The sequence below is a fragment of the Podarcis melisellensis genome (assembly GCF_964234715.1).
Source record: "Podarcis melisellensis genome assembly, chromosome: 2".
NCBI classification, from domain to species: Eukaryota; Metazoa; Chordata; class Lepidosauria; order Squamata; family Lacertidae; genus Podarcis; species Podarcis melisellensis.
This window is the reverse complement of record NC_138529.1, coordinates 97,466,031-97,481,673: the sequence shown is the minus strand read 5'-3', so window position 1 is coordinate 97,481,673 and position 15,643 is coordinate 97,466,031. Positions and strand designations below refer to the sequence as shown.

The 15,643-nt window shown below is 49.7% G+C and overlaps 1 protein-coding gene across 1 annotated transcript in view; it reads right to left on the bottom strand.

Annotated features, from left to right (window-relative positions):
- The window catches only part of LRIG1 (leucine rich repeats and immunoglobulin like domains 1), a 139,261-nt gene that overhangs the window by 42,054 nt on the left and 81,564 nt on the right, over positions 1-15,643 (bottom strand). The gene's annotated exons all lie outside the window — the stretch shown is intronic.

Genomic DNA, 15,643 nt, shown 5'->3' with positions numbered 1-15,643 from the left:
GTAGATAATGTCACAGAAGACAGAACCAAGATTGAAGGTGACCTTAATGGATTGGAGACCTGGGCCCAAACTCACAAAATGAATTTTGATAGAGACAGATGTAAAGTTCTGTACTTAGGCAGGAAGAACCAGATGCACAAATATAAGATTTTTTTTTGGGGGGGGGGAAGGACCTGGCTTACTAGCAGTACATAAGAAAAGGATCCAGGGGTCTTGGCGAATCACAAGCTTAACATGAATAAACAGTGTGATGCACTATGTACATTTTTGCCTCTGTACCGTAGGTTAGGATATACACACACTCTCACACGTATTCCTCTCTATGCTATCCCCAAGCAGCCAGCAGGCATTATCAGAGTCCTAGGGTTGTGGTTTTACTGTGGCATGGTGGGCTCTAATCCACAAAAGCACGTGCATCGTTTTTTATGGTGCCACAAGAGTCTCTGCTACAGAGTGATGCCAGAATAGCTTGTGGAGGACTGCCGAACACTGTTTGCTTACGTGAGTATCACCTTCATGCTACAGCTTCACCGCCAACCACCTGCATTTCGCAGCACAGGAAAAATCAATACGTTTTGCATAAGTGGGAATTCCAACCATCAATGCTAGGCAGAGCGAAAGTCCACAGCAGGAACAAGGGAGTGGGTGGCGACAGGACACCAACAGGCACTAACAGGAGGTGGAAAATTAGGTCAATGAACTGATAGCTTGGGACATTTCATACTTCGGTTTACTTCCTGGCACCTGGCACAACAGGATACTCCTGCAAGTTAGAAGAAATGAGCCACAACAAACTTCCTGCAAGCCTGTTAGAAGGCTGAGCTGGCTCAGCGGACAAGCCAGTTTATTTGAATCAAGACGACAAGACAAACCAAGATTCAGGTAAACTGAAAGCAAATCCTTTGTCTGGAAGTAAATCCCTCCAGCTTGAGTATACAGCAATAAACCCAGGTTTAGGGCCAGGTGTGAATATGGCTACTGATTTCTCTGGCATAGCTCTTCTGCAGTGAACCTTTGTTATTCCTATTTTAGAATTCAGGAACCGAGGCAAACCTTGAGTTTGCAAACTGAGCATGGGTCCCCTGTTGATGAAAATGGATTTGAGCCATCAACTACAATCTTCCGTTTGGCCCACAGGTCAACAATAGATGGGGTTCAACAAGGCAAACCTGGCAAAAAAGCGCCAGACCAAAAGCCTATCTCCTAGTCAGGCTACCTTCCCCGGGTGCCTGTCAGCAACTACACAGCATTGACAGCACCCAATTAAGCATGATGAGTTTCCAGCGTTTCCTCTCTTGACTTTGACAAGAGTAAACAAAAGCTCGTTTCTATTTCTAGGTCGCTGTTTCTCAGGCATCCTCCATTAGGGGGACTCCTGGCTATTGAGTAAGTGTGTGAGCACATGCACGCACACATAAGCTCATCGATTACCTCATTCCTGGGTTACATCACTTTAGCCTTCGCACCGCAAGCCAAACAAGCTACACAGGAAGCCTCAGGTGTCCATCTCATGGGCCAGCAGCCCAAATGTTTTTCCAGAGTCCATGTGTGGCAAGCCACCACACAGGAGCCTACACATTGACTCCGTTCACATCCCCACCTGCCTTGCCAACCTCATCTGACCAACATGAAATTCACACTTTATTTGAACAGCTGCTCAGAACCGTGATTTAAAAAAATAAAACAAAAATCCTACTATGATTTGTGCCAAGCATCCCTAGGCCTTGGTGGCTAGAGGCTAGAGCAGGGCATCAGATTGGGCATCTTCTTCTCCCCTGCCCTCTTGGTTCAATATGTAGATTCAGGGCCCTGACTCCAGGCGACCCGCACCCCCCCAGGCCGTCTCCCTAAACTACAGTTATACCATTAGACTCCACTAAACTTAGGTTTACACATTTTTATATCAAAGCATAATAGCTGGTAGTCTGACACCCTATAGCAGGCATGGCCAAACCTGGCCCTCCAGATGTTTTGGGACTACAATTCCCATCATCCCCGACTACTGGTCCTGTTAGCTAGGGATGATGGGAGTTGTAGTCCCAAAGCATCTGGAGGGCCAAGTTTGGCAATGCCTGCCCTATAGAATCATAGAATTGTCGAGGGTCATCTGGTCCAACCCCCTGCAATGCAAGAATCTTTTTGCCTCATGCGGGGCTCAAACCCATGACCCTAAGATCAAGAGTCTCATGCTCTACCAACTGAGCTACAGAAGGCAGGCTGGTATTGATCAAGGGCAAAGTCAAACTATGGAACTCGCTCCACCAGGAGGCAGAGAAAACCACCCACTTGGATGGCTTTAAAAGAGGATTAGACAAATTCATGGAGGTAAAGGCTATTGATGGCTACTAGCCATGATGGCTGTACTCTACCTCCACAGCTGGAGGCAGCAATGCTTCTGAATACCAGTTGCAGGAATCCAGGGGAGAAGAGTGTGCTCTTGTGCTTCTTGCCTTCCCAGAGGCATTTGATTGGCCACTGTAAGAAGAGGATGCTGGACTAGATGGGCCATTGGCTGGATCCACCAGGTTATTATATTCTTTGCCTAGAGAAAATCCCACTAGACCCCTCTCCCTATGGTTTATGAGCATTGCACCAAATGCATGTCTGAAAGCCAATATGCAGTGCCAATGAACAAAAAATCCAGTTGAATGAATGGCCAACTATGCTCTTCTTCCAATTCATATCACCTTAAGGCTGTAACACCCTATGCCCATTTACCTGGGAGGAAGCACCATAGAATTTCACAGGTCTTACTTCTGCGAAAGCATGGACAAGATTGCACCCTTAACTCAAATAATTACCATTTTTGCTTGGCCATACTTGAAATGGCACCACGAAACCTGAACTGACCTGAAGGCAGGAAAAGGCTTGATTCGAAAGGTATTGTTCTCAGTGCTGAAGAATTGTATCGGCTCCTTTGCTTCTGAAGGGTTTAGAACAACCAGAAATCTCCAAGGTAAAGCCTAGTAAGCTTCAAGTCAGTGACACTGGACTGATTTTTCAGAGAAGAATAACCAGATAGCTTTCAGTTGTGAACAAAAACTAAATCTCTCATCATAAACCTGTGGAGTTTGGGGGAAAACTCTTTTAAAAACCTGTTTGGTCCAATAAAAATATATAGTTATTCCAACAAATATCCACGTTTTTCTTTATAGCTACAATGTCACGTGGTTTTCAGTGTTTGTTGTTTTAAATAATTGAAACTCTTCCCCCCCCCCAAGCCTTTAGCAATCTGTCCCGCTGTTGCCATTAACGCAGATTAAAGTGTGTGTGGAGATAGGGCAGAGCCTTAGTGTACCAACAAGCAGAAGAGAGATGTAGCTACCACAAAATTACAAAACCTGTTGCAATTTCAAAGCAAATTATGATGCCTCTCTTGCACTCATAATTACTTTGCTTGTTGTAGGTGAAGTTGCTTTCATTGTACTTCTTATCAAGGAGCTGGTACAGGTCCACTTGGGACCCAAGAGGGCAGAAAGTGCTTTCTGAAGGGACTGCTTAAAATATATTTCTCTGACAGATGAACCATAATATGCTTAAGGTGCAGATCCCAAGCTAAGTGCGGACAGCTATGGGGTTAATTCAAAAGTTGCAAAATCTTAGCTGACTGTGCATGTGAACACTCCTTCGCTCTCTTTCATCATCCAAAGATGTACTGTTAGGTAAAGGTAAAGGTACCCCTGCCCGTACGGGCCAGCCGTGTCCGACTCTGGGGTTGCGCGCCCATCTCGCTTAAGAGGCCGGGGGCCAGCGCTGTCCGAAGACACTTCCGGGTCACGTGGCCAGTGTGACAAGCTGCATCTGGCGAGCCAGCGCAGCACACGGAAACGCCGTTTACCTTCCCGCTAGTAAGCGGTCTCTATTTATCTACTTGCACCCGGGGGTGCTTTCGAACTGCTAGGTTGGCAGGCGCTGGGACCGAGCAACGGGAGCGCACCCCGCCGCGGGGATTTGAACAGCCGACCTGACGATCGGCAAGTCCTAGGCGCTGAGGTTTTACCCACAGCGCCACCTGCGTCCCTGTTACTTAGAAGGCAGTTAATGGACATACCATGCTCTGACCAGCAGATACACGGGGCGCAGGGGAGAAACAAGGGGGAAGAGGGATGGGAAGTATCTGGTACGCTTACATTAGGTCTTCTCCACTAAGGCTGCTAACCCCCTCCAACATACCTCAGATAAAAATAGTATTGTCCCCCCCACACCGCTGCCTTCAAGGCAGGGACACAGAGGCCAAATAAAGCAAGCCAGAACCAAGGCGTTCTTAGGAGCATTCAAGTGACCCGGATCTCGTTTTCATACAAACAGGAAGTGCTGCTTATTGGGTGGGGGAGGAGGGAGAGGGAGGCATGGAGCTAAGAAATGTGTTAAGAGAGACACATGGATCTGAACTCTGAAACGGTGTACTGAAGGGAAATCGGGATCTCCATGTCACCGTGAGAAGCCATGATGACTAAAGGGTTTTGGGGACGGTCCTGGGATTTTTCAGGGCAGTTGAACAGTATGAGGCTGCAATCCTGAACATTTGCACTGCAATCTTCGAGGTTTTTTTAGCTAAGGCAGCAGCCTCTCCAGTGGAGCTTACTCCTTAGTAAACATGTCCAGGCGTGCATCCTGAATGGGGCAGATCCAGCACACATTTCCCTCTCTCGGTGATCACCGTTGAGCAGCTGCTTGTAGGCTTTCCTGCTGAAATCAGATAGTCAGGGTGGGGCTTCTAAAGGGCAGCCCTTCACAGGCAAAAGGAATCTCTGTGTAAGCAACTCATAACCTCCAGGGATTTAATCAAGTGTCTCAACTGCTCAATCACCATTTCTCTAGACAAAACTAGATTTCATGTAAAAGGGGGGGGGACACACTGATCAAAAGAACAAAGCTAAAACAAAAACAAGGCTCCGTTCCCTACAGGCCCCGCCTGACTGTAGCTACATTCAGCTGAAGATATGGAATTTGGGGGCTATCCCAGTTGAGAACTGAAAAGCAAAGTTTTTGGGGAGGCTGCTTCTGCTTTTGGATGCTAGAAGAGGCACTGTTCTATGAGCTTGAGACAAAACGCTTAGACAACTTTTTACACACCATTCCCCCCCTCCCCAACCCCTTAATATATCATATAAGAGGGAGCCAAATTCAGTACATGTCACTGTGCTGGAATCTCAAGCTCTTTCCAAAGTAGGAACTCTGCAAGCTCTAGGAACAATTATGCACTACTCAGTCTAACAGGATATTGGCTCTTCTTTCTTGGATTGCTGTGGACAGAGGCTCTTATTACATAATCAGGCATGCAGACTCATATCCAGAGCCTACTTTGGGACTGGGGGCAGGGAGGGTGAAACTCTACACAGACAAAATCCAGCGTGAATATTTGCAGGGCTTTCTTGCTTGGCCAGACAGAACGTGGCTACGTTAAAAGAACAAGCATTTTTGAAGCCGGAAGTGAAATCTATGGGGTATGCTAGATAGATGGAGTACCATATTTTTTGCTCTATAAGACTCACTTTTTCCCTCCTAAAAAGTAAGGGGAAATGTGTGTGTGTGTGTTATGGAGCGAATGCAGGCTGCGCAGCTATCCCAGAAGCCAGAACAGCAAGAGGGATTGCTGCTTTCACTGCGCAGCGATCCCTCTTGCTGTTCTGGGGGCTTCTGAGATTCAGAATGTTTTGTGGTCTAGTGCATCTTATAGAGCGAAAAATACAGTATGCTAGATAGAAATCTAGCTGGCTTTCTATGCTAGAAATCTATGGGGTATGCTAGATATTCTAATCTCAGGCAAACTTCTTCTTTTTTTTGCTATAATCACCACACAATTTAACTACCTTGGAAGGTAGTTAGACTCAGAGAGGTCAGCAAACTGAATGGATAACAATGAAAGCAAAACTTTTCTAGCTTATTTCTGACACACCACCAGATCAGAGGTAATACGCTGAGTTATTAGGAACTGGGCAGCAGAAGCCTAGTTCCAAAGAAAATGGAGCACGGCTGTTCCATTACGCTTGGAAATGGAGAGGCCTAGCCGAAATACTGCACCAGATGTCCAACTTGATTTTGTATGAAAGGTGTTGCCAAACTAGCGCAAGTTCAGAGAGCAGGAAACATGGTTAAGAAGATGTCACGGCCACCCAGGTCTGGTCCCAGCTCACAAGAGACCTCACTCCGTTGCAGCTTATTCACAGGAAAAGTTTATTGAAGATTTCTGCTTCTCATACAGTTCAGCATTGTGGCCGTACGTCTGCCACGTTAGACCGCTGAAGTCCCCTCTGACTCCTCCCCTCTTCCGCACCAACTTAATAGCCTGGCTCTAGACCACCTCTTCCTCTCCTTTCTTTTCCGCAGGGTCTTCCTGCCCCCCTGGGTTCCCTCTCTCCGTGACTCGCCTGAGGCTGAATCCTCTGCCGCCTCTTCCCCCCTCTTTCTGGCTTTAGGGCCGGGCTCCTCCCCTGAGCTCTCTCCACTTCCGCGCGCCTCTACGTTTGAACTTGGCGCGCGTACGTTGCTGCTGACCTTTCTTTCGACCGCTACACCACCCCCTGCTCTGCTCTCCACCCTTTCCGGCTGAACACCCTGCTCCAACCCCCTCTCTCTGTTCTCTCCTAATCCTGCTCCCTCCGAGAGGCTGACGACTCCACCCCCTTTTCTCCGTTCCGGCTGAGACGTCTCTTGCTTCCTCTGTCTTCCACTGGGCTCCTCTCCGCTTCTCCCTTCTCCTCCCCTTTGCTTGATTAAGGTAACCCCCTTTTGAGAATCCTCTGACTCGCTGCTCAGACTCGTGGATTCCCTCAGAATTCCGTCATCTTCTTCCTCATCCTTCTGCCCCTCCTCCCACTCGCTCTCCGTCTCCTCTGTCATCTCCTCCTCTCTCCCAGAAACCCTGACATCCATCCCCCCCTCGAAGCCCCCCCTTCCCCCCTCCCGCTCGCCGGGGACCGGTTGTGGAAACTGCGGCTCTTCGGGGGTAGACTCAGGATACAGGTCGTCTACGTCAATGTTCTCTGCTGGCAGTTCTGTGTAAGTGTATTCGAAGTCGGGTTCTTCCCCCAAATGCTTCTCAGTCTCTGCTTCCATCGCTACTTCCTCCGGTGCTGCCCGCCAAGGACCTATCAGCCACCTCTTACGCCATTCCTCCTCTGGCTGCTCCTCCCACCAATAAGGGGTTTCCGTGTCCACCCCCGAGCACGATCCCCTGGGCGGGCTTGATTCTGGTGTTCTTTCCTCGGGGGAAGAGAAACCCCTGAACGTGCTATCTGACAATGTGGGTGTGAAAAGCCAGTCATCAAAGTACTCAGCTGGCATGGGTCTATGTGGGAAAAGTGCATGGAACTCTTCTTTCAAAAGGGGTTCGTCTAACTCGTAGCCTGGCACCCAACTATTAGCAGCGGCTGGTGTGCCCTCCCTGGCGAGAAAATATTCAACTCCCTCCTCCCCCCATCTCGAGTCCAGTATCTCTGTGACCTCGTTAAGAGGTTCTGGTCTTGGCGATTCCCCCCTCTCAGGCGCCCTCCTACGTGGCTCTGGGGGTGCTCCTGACTCTTGAAACCTGTGTGGGGTTTTGTAGGGAGTGAGCACCGACCTATGAAAGACCGGGTGCACCCTGGAACCTTCCGGAAGGGCTAGACGAAAAGCCACCGGATTGATCTTAGCCTCAACTTGATATGGCCCTAGCTGCCTGTGTCCTAACTTCTTCTTGGCCAATGACCTGGCCGGCATCGCGTGGGCTGCTAACCACACCCAGTCCCCAACCTGGATGTCCTCTCCCGCCCTCCTGTGCTTATCGGCCTGCACCTTATACGCCTGTTTTGCCAGCTCCAAATGTCTCCGCAGCTCCTCGTGCACCTCTTGCAACTCCGCTGCAAACTGGTCGGCATCTTGAGGCCCCCCCCCTCCTGGTGCCGCAAATCTCGGGAAGGTTCTGGGATGACGGCCATTGTTCGCGAAGAAAGGCGTCACCCCGGTGGAAGCGTGTTTCGTGTTGTTGTAGGCGAATTCAGCCATCGGCAGATAGTCCACCCACGCCGCAGGTCGCTGGTTGGCGTAGCACCGCAGGTACTGCTGCATGATCGCGTTGACCCTCTCCGCTTGACCGTTGGTTTGTGGATGCCTCGCCGATGTCAGGTTGATTTTGACGTGCAAGATGCCCAGAAGCTTTCGCCAGAAAGTGGAAACAAACTGGCGCCCCCTGTCGGACAAGACGGACTGCGGAAGTCCATGCACTCTGAAGACGTGATCGATGAAGAGCTTTGCGGTCTGTTCTGCCGTCGCCACCTTGGCACAAGGGATGAAGTGCGCCATCTTGGTGAACAAGTCCACCACCACTAACACCGCCGTCTTACCTCTGGAGCTGGGCAGGTCTGTAACAAAGTCCAACGCTACCCTCTCCCATGGTTGCTGCGGTGTCTCCAGCGGTTCTAGCAATCCCGCCTGCTTCTGGTGCACTGGTTTGGACCTCTGGCAGATATCACACCTGGCGACGTAGTCCGCCACCTCTCCTCTCATCTGGGGCCACCAAAAGTCTCTAGCCACCAACTCCATCGTCTTCTCTTTGCCGAAATGGCCTGCACTAGGGGCGTCATGCAACTGTTGCAGAACCTTGGCTCGAAGATCGTCGGTGGGCACGTAAAGGGCACCCTTACGAGTCAAAAGTCCATCTTGTAATTGAAACTCATCGTTGTGTCGCGACCCTCCGCGTAGCTCCTCCATCTTAGACTGTGCAAACTGATCCCTTTGCAACGCGCGTCGCACCGCGTCCAGGTCGACTGCGATGGTAGCGCACGTCCACGCCTGCGGTGCGAAAATGTGCTTTGCTGCGATTGGAGCTGCTTCCTCCAAGTATTGCGGCTTTCGGGACAGCGCGTCTGCAATAACATTGGAGTCTCCTGGGATGTATTCTATTTTGAAGTCGAAGTCCGCAAAGAACTCCGCCCAGCGCATGTGTCGCTGGGTCTGCAACTTAGCCGTCCGCCAATACTCTAAGTTCTTGTGATCCGTGCGGACCTGCACCGTGTGCTTGGCTCCTATTAAGAAGTGTCGCCACGCTTTGAAAGCTGCATGAATGGCCAACAACTCCCTGTCCCATATGGTATAATTGCGCTCCGTCTTGCTGAGCTTCCGGGAGTAGAACGCACCCGGTCTCCAGTTGCCTTGTGAATCCTCTTGCAAAAGAACGGCCCCAACCGCTCTGTCTGACGCATCGGTCTCTACCCGCATGGGTCTGCCGGGATTCACGTGGAGCAGCTGCTCTTCGGAGGCGAAAAGACCCTTAAGCGTCCGGAAAGACCGCTCCGCTTGTTCGGTCCAGACGAACTTCTTCTTCTTGGAACTGAGGGTGTCAGTGATCGCCGCCGTCGCGTTCGCAAAACCTTTAATAAACTTGCGGTAAAAATTGGCAAAGCCGATGAACCTCTGGACCTCTTTCCGATTTCGAGGGCTTTTCCAGTCCAACAGCGCTTGAACCTTAGCCCTGTCCATGGCCAGTCCCTCGTCGGACAACTTGTAGCCAAGGAAATCAACCTCTCTGACATCAAACTGGCACTTTTCCAACTTGGCGTACAGCCTGTGTTCCTTCAGCCTCTGCAGGACCTCCCTCACGTCCTTATCGTGATCCTCCGGCGATTCCGAGAAAATCAGGATATCGTCGAGAAAGCAGACACACTTTTTGTAGAGGAGACCTGCTAGCACGTGGTGCATAAATGCTTGAAAAACGTGGCTGCCATTTCGGAGGCCGAAAGGCATGACTCTGTATTCGTATGTGCCCAGAGGGGTGAACATGGCGGTCTTCCACTCATCTCCTTTCCGGATGCGGATGAGATTGTAAGCTCCACGTAGGTCCAGCTTGGTGAAAATCTTGCCCCTCCTGACGGTCGCTAAAAGGTCGTCAATCTTGGGCATGGGGAAAGCTTTGGGCTTAGTCAAGCCGTTGATGAACCTGTAATCCACTATAAGCCTCTTTTGGGGCGTGTCCTTCTTCTTCACAAAGAAAACAGGGCTGCCTCCCGCTGCTTTAGATTCCTGGATGAAACCGCGCTTGAGGTTATGGTCTATGAACTCCCGAAGCTCTTGCATTTCGTCCTCCGACATGGAGTACAGCTTGGCAGCAGGCAATTGCGCCCCTGGCACTAAATCAATCGCGCAGTCGTAAGGTCTATGAGGCGGCAACTTGTCAGCTTCCTTCTCACAGAAAACCTCCAAGAATTCCTGGTACTTGTGAGGCACTGTTTGCACCATACCCAGATGCAATGGCTGCTCAGCTTCTCCTCCCTGATCGGTCTGAAAGCAATGCTGAGCACAATACGATGAACAAAAGTTGATCTGCCTCTGGTACCACGCAACCGCGGGACTGTGCCTCTCCAGCCAACTCATGCCTAACACGATGGGTGTGTCCGATAAGTGGGTGACATTGAAACTAATAAGCTCTCGATGGTTGCCAATCTGCATCATCATGGGAGGGGTTTGCTGCACCACTTGCCCCCCCAGCAACTTCCTGCCGTCCACCGTGACCACGTTCAGAGGCGTCGTTGCAGGCAGGAGCGCCATGTTGTGCTGCTTAACGAACTGCAGTCCCATGAAGTCGGCGTTGCTTCCCGAATCGATCGTTATTGGAACCTCGAGGAGTCTCCCATCAGGCAACTGGAGTGTTGCTGTGAGCAGAACTGCCGGTTTGGGAGGCAAAGGGTCCACGCTCTGCAGTGATGCTGGGGGCTTGTCTACAGATCCGCCTGGCTGAGCCCCAGTAGCTCTGCTTCCAGCCAGGCACTGTCGTTTCCCTGAAGCTGCTCCCCTGGTTGCACCTCTGCTGTTACAGTTGCCAGCGCTGCAGTGTGCTTCTGGAGCCTCTGGGGGCACTCTTTCGCCATATGGTGCGCACTGTCACAGATGTAACACTTCCTGGTTCCTCTAGGAGGCTTCGCTTTGGCTGCACCAGGGACAGGGCTCTGGGATGGCTTCTGAGCCCTAGCACCACCAATCTCCATTGGCTCCTCTCTGTCCTTCCCCATTGGCGAGGGGTGCGCACGGCTGAAGTCTCTGTGCACAAAAGGGAGAGTCCTTGCTTGCGCACGCGCTTGGGGCCCGTCCTCCTCATGCCACGGACGCCCCTCATGTCGAATTCCAAGAGCTAAAGCCCGTTGCACCACGTCTTCTAGGGTCTGGGGTCTGTCCCCCCTAGCGATCTCATCCTTGATGGGGGGGCTCAATCCCTCCCAAAAAAGATCTCTGACCGGTTTACTGTCCTTTGGCCAATCTAAGGCGGTGAGCAATGCAAAAAATTTAGAGTGGTATTGGCGCACAGTCGCTTTCCCCTGCCTCAGCCCGTGCATTTGACGGCGCGCAATGTCCACATCCACAGAGGATTGAAAACAAGAATCCATCGCTTTGATGAACGCAGTTGAATCGCGACGGGCCGGTCCATCTTCGCGCCACAAATTGCGTAGCCAAGCCCTGGCCTCCCCATGCAGGTGCGAAACAATGAACCCCACTCTCTCCTCCTCATCTTTAAAATCGTGACGGAGTAAGTGCAGTGCATATACAACGTCCGCTCTGAAATTGGGATAGTCTTGCAAGTTGCCATTAAAATGCGGAACTAGGGCACCCCCCCTCCGTCCAAGCGCAATGCCCTCCGCTCTGGATCCTGGGGCCCCCGCCTTGTCCGCGCGCTCCCACCTTGCCTGCAAATCCTGGCACGTCTTCTCCAAGTCGTCATTCTTCTTCTGCGAAGCAATGACTGCCGATGTGAGAGCGGTAACCTGATCCCGCAATGCAACCAGCTGCTCCTCAGCGCTCATGGCTGCTCCCGTTCGTGAGCTTCGCAAAAAAAAAAATTTTTGCTTTCAGAGAGGGGACTTACTGTCACGGCCACCCAGGTCTGGTCCCAGCTCACAAGAGACCTCACTCCGTTGCAGCTTATTCACAGGAAAAGTTTATTGAAGATTTCTGCTTCTCATACAGTTCAGCATTGTGGCCGTACGTCTGCCACGTTAGACCGCTGAAGTCCCCTCTGACTCCTCCCCTCTTCCGCACCAACTTAATAGCCTGGCTCTAGACCACCTCTTCCTCTCCTTTCTTTTCCGCAGGGTCTTCCTGCCCCCCTGGGTTCCCTCTCTCCGTGACTCGCCTGAGGCTGAATCCTCTGCCGCCTCTTCCCCCCTCTTTCTGGCTTTAGGGCCGGGCTCCTCCCCTGAGCTCTCTCCACTTCCGCGCGCCTCTACGTTTGAACTTGGCGCGCGTACGTTGCTGCTGACCTTTCTTTCGACCGCTACACCACCCCCTGCTCTGCTCTCCACCCTTTCCGGCTGAACACCCTGCTCCAACCCCCTCTCTCTGTTCTCTCCTAATCCTGCTCCCTCCGAGAGGCTGACGACTCCACCCCCTTTTCTCCGTTCCGGCTGAGACGTCTCTTGCTTCCTCTGTCTTCCACTGGGCTCCTCTCCGCTTCTCCCTTCTCCTCCCCTTTGCTTGATTAAGGTAACCCCCTTTTGAGAATCCTCTGACTCGCTGCTCAGACTCGTGGATTCCCTCAGAATTCCGTCATCTTCTTCCTCATCCTTCTGCCCCTCCTCCCACTCGCTCTCCGTCTCCTCTGTCATCTCCTCCTCTCTCCCAGAAACCCTGACAGAAGAGATGGGTATTCTGCTGCAGAAGAGAAGTCTGTGGCACAATATGCACCTATTTAGGAGAGCAAGTGTAGAACAGAGAGAAGATTTAGATTTTCTACCTCGGTGAGAAGGCGTCTACTAAGCTAAGATGTAGAGCAGCCTTCCCCACCCTGCTGCCCTGCAGATGTTTTAAGACCGTAGGTCTCCAACCCGCGGACCACGAGGCTATCGCAAATGTTGCTGTCATGCTGGACTCCAGCTGTGATGTCTGGGCGAGAGCAAATTCTTCCAATGAGACACTTGTTTTATCAATTTTCATGAGTGCTGCAAAGTGGCAGGAGAAAGGAAAGAGCCTTTTTCAATAAGGCAACATATTTCTACATCACCCTCAGTCCACTCCCTGCATCCTGGAATAGGGATGGGTCACGGGGTAGTTCCTTGCTGGTTTCCATTTTGTTATGCTAAAGTTATGCTACATATATTGTTCTGCGAATTGCCATTCTAGGATTGATAATGTGCCTTATTGGCACTATTAAATATAAACCAAAAACTAATATGTGAAAGTGGGTCCTGTGTTTCTGGTTGGGAGACTCATGAGTTGAAGACCACTGTTTCAGACTACAACTCCCATCATCCCTGATTGTTGGGCCATACTATGGCTGATGGGAGTTGCAGTCCAAACACATCTGAAAGGTGTGAGTTGGGAACGGTTGGTGACTTTGCCACCATTTCTATGGCAGATATAGTGATTAACCTCGGATGCAAGTCACCCAAAACACGGGTGCCAGTTCTCCTATCTTGGTTTAGATCAAAATCTATCAAAGGATACCTTTTTCTTTTTAACTGCCAATCCTCTTTGAAGGAAGAGGAAGGGGACTGCATGGCCATCTTTAAAAATATCAACTTTCAAAGATTTTGCCTGGTCTCCTGAATACTGTTCTGACTACCAATGATACGAATGCAGGTAAGAATAGGCTGGGGGTGTGTGGAATGGGGAAAGAGATTTTACCTCCATGTTTGCAGCTTTGTTAATACTATCTCAATCACTTTAGGCTTCTGTTAACACTTTCAGGACATACAAGATAAAACGTGGCTAGCTGATCAGCTATAGCATGGAGCCTGCTCACAGGCTGTTGAAAGGCCTTATCAATGAGAGTGTTGTCAGAAAAACTGCAAGACAGCATAGCAAGTGAATAGGCCATCTTTGCTGAGTTTTCTACAGCCCTGCTGAGTGCATTCAAACTTGGGGCGGGGACACACAGACACATTCTTTTTGGAGCAGAACAGTCCCATTACCATAGAAAATGGGTTAAATGACCCACGAGTAACATTCCTTTATAAAACTAACAGCCTTCCAACGCCTGTGCAAAAACAGGCTCCAGAAATCTTTTAAGCGAGTTTAGAACTGGGAGAAAACAATCACTAACCATACAGTCCAGATCTATGTAACAGAAGGTCCCCAACTTGGGACTTCTGCAAAAGCTTCAGAAAGCATGAACCAGCAGCCCAATCCAGCAGAAATCTCTCTGGAACAGCTACACAAAATTACTTCTTTAGCTGCTGCCATTCCGAAAAGGAAATGTGTTAATTGCTATAAGGCCATATATGGGATGGGGAGGGAAGAGAAGAGATGGGGAGGCTAGCGTTTATTCATCATGACCACACAGAATACTTTCCACATACACTCAAGCAAACAGTCGTACTCTTTCACAAAACCGTTGTAATGTAAGACGTGGGTTTGCAATAAATGGACCGGCATAACTGTGGCTTACTCTTTAAAATAATTTTTAAAAAGGTTCGACTGCTGCTTCTATGTACTTTTGACTTTTTAAAATCTTACATACTAACAGAGAAGTCATTCTCCTGATGCTTAACCTTATGCAGCCAAAACGGCACTGTCCGCTCAGAGGAGTGAGGTATCAGCCAGATTGGCAGAACTCCAAAATTTGCAGAAGTACAAAATGTTAGGGGAGGGGGGAACCTTAAGTGTGTATTAGGCAGGAGAGAGAGAGAGAGAGAGAGAGAGAGAGAGAGAGAGAGAGAGAGAGAGAGAGAGAGAAAGAAACAGCCCAGGGAACATTGAGCATACAGACCCCTCCAAGTGTCCCTATTTTCCAGGGACGTCCCTGATTTAGAGAAGCCGTCCCAGTTTCTGATTTGATCCTGGAATGCCCTGCTTTTCCTTAGGGTGTCACTATTTTCACTGGAAAAATGTTGGAGAGTATGGAGTTATCCGACCCCCGAGCTGTCTGGAGACAATCCTGTACAAGGAAGTTGTTTTTTTAAAAATGTATGTTTTTTATGTATGTTGGTAGCTGCCCAGAGTGGGGTATAAACAATAAAATTATCGTTATGGCATGGGACATTCCTATTTTCATCAGAGAAATGTTGGAGGGTATGAGTATAGTCACGGGACAAAAACTGCTGACTGCTGGAAGCAGTGTGTGTGTGTGTGTGTGTGTGTGTGTGTGTGTGTGTGTGTGTGTGCGTTCATTCCAGGGAGGGTGCAAAGAAGGAAAAGGAATGGCGTATCCTGGAAAGGGGCATGGGTGGGTGCTGCACCTTGACAGAAGCACTCTACACTGCAATGCTTTGTTGCAATTCCCACTTGTTTATTCACAACTTGCCAGCCCTTCCACACCTTAAATATTTTGTACCTTCAATGTGGAGTCAGGGGGAAATGTTTTATTTTATTTTCCTAGTGTATAATTCAACATTAAATGGGCTTGACATGCACAACACGTTTTTTTTCAGCCACTTTCACCCTATCAGTACATATCTCTCACCAATAGCATTATGCACTTGCTTCAGCGGTGGGTGGGGAAGGTGGCCTGGGGGAAAAAAACAAAAAACGAAAGATCCTATGTACGGGCATGAGCTTATCACTTCTCTCCTTCACATTCACAGCCTGCACTTCCAATTTTTTCTGACGTTGCAAAACTTCACGTTTCACAGATCACAACATGATATTTACATCACACTGAGCTAAACGTCAAGCCACACTTGCTTTCCCACAATCCAACTTATACTGGGTAATATTGTTCTTGTTTTCAGCAACATTG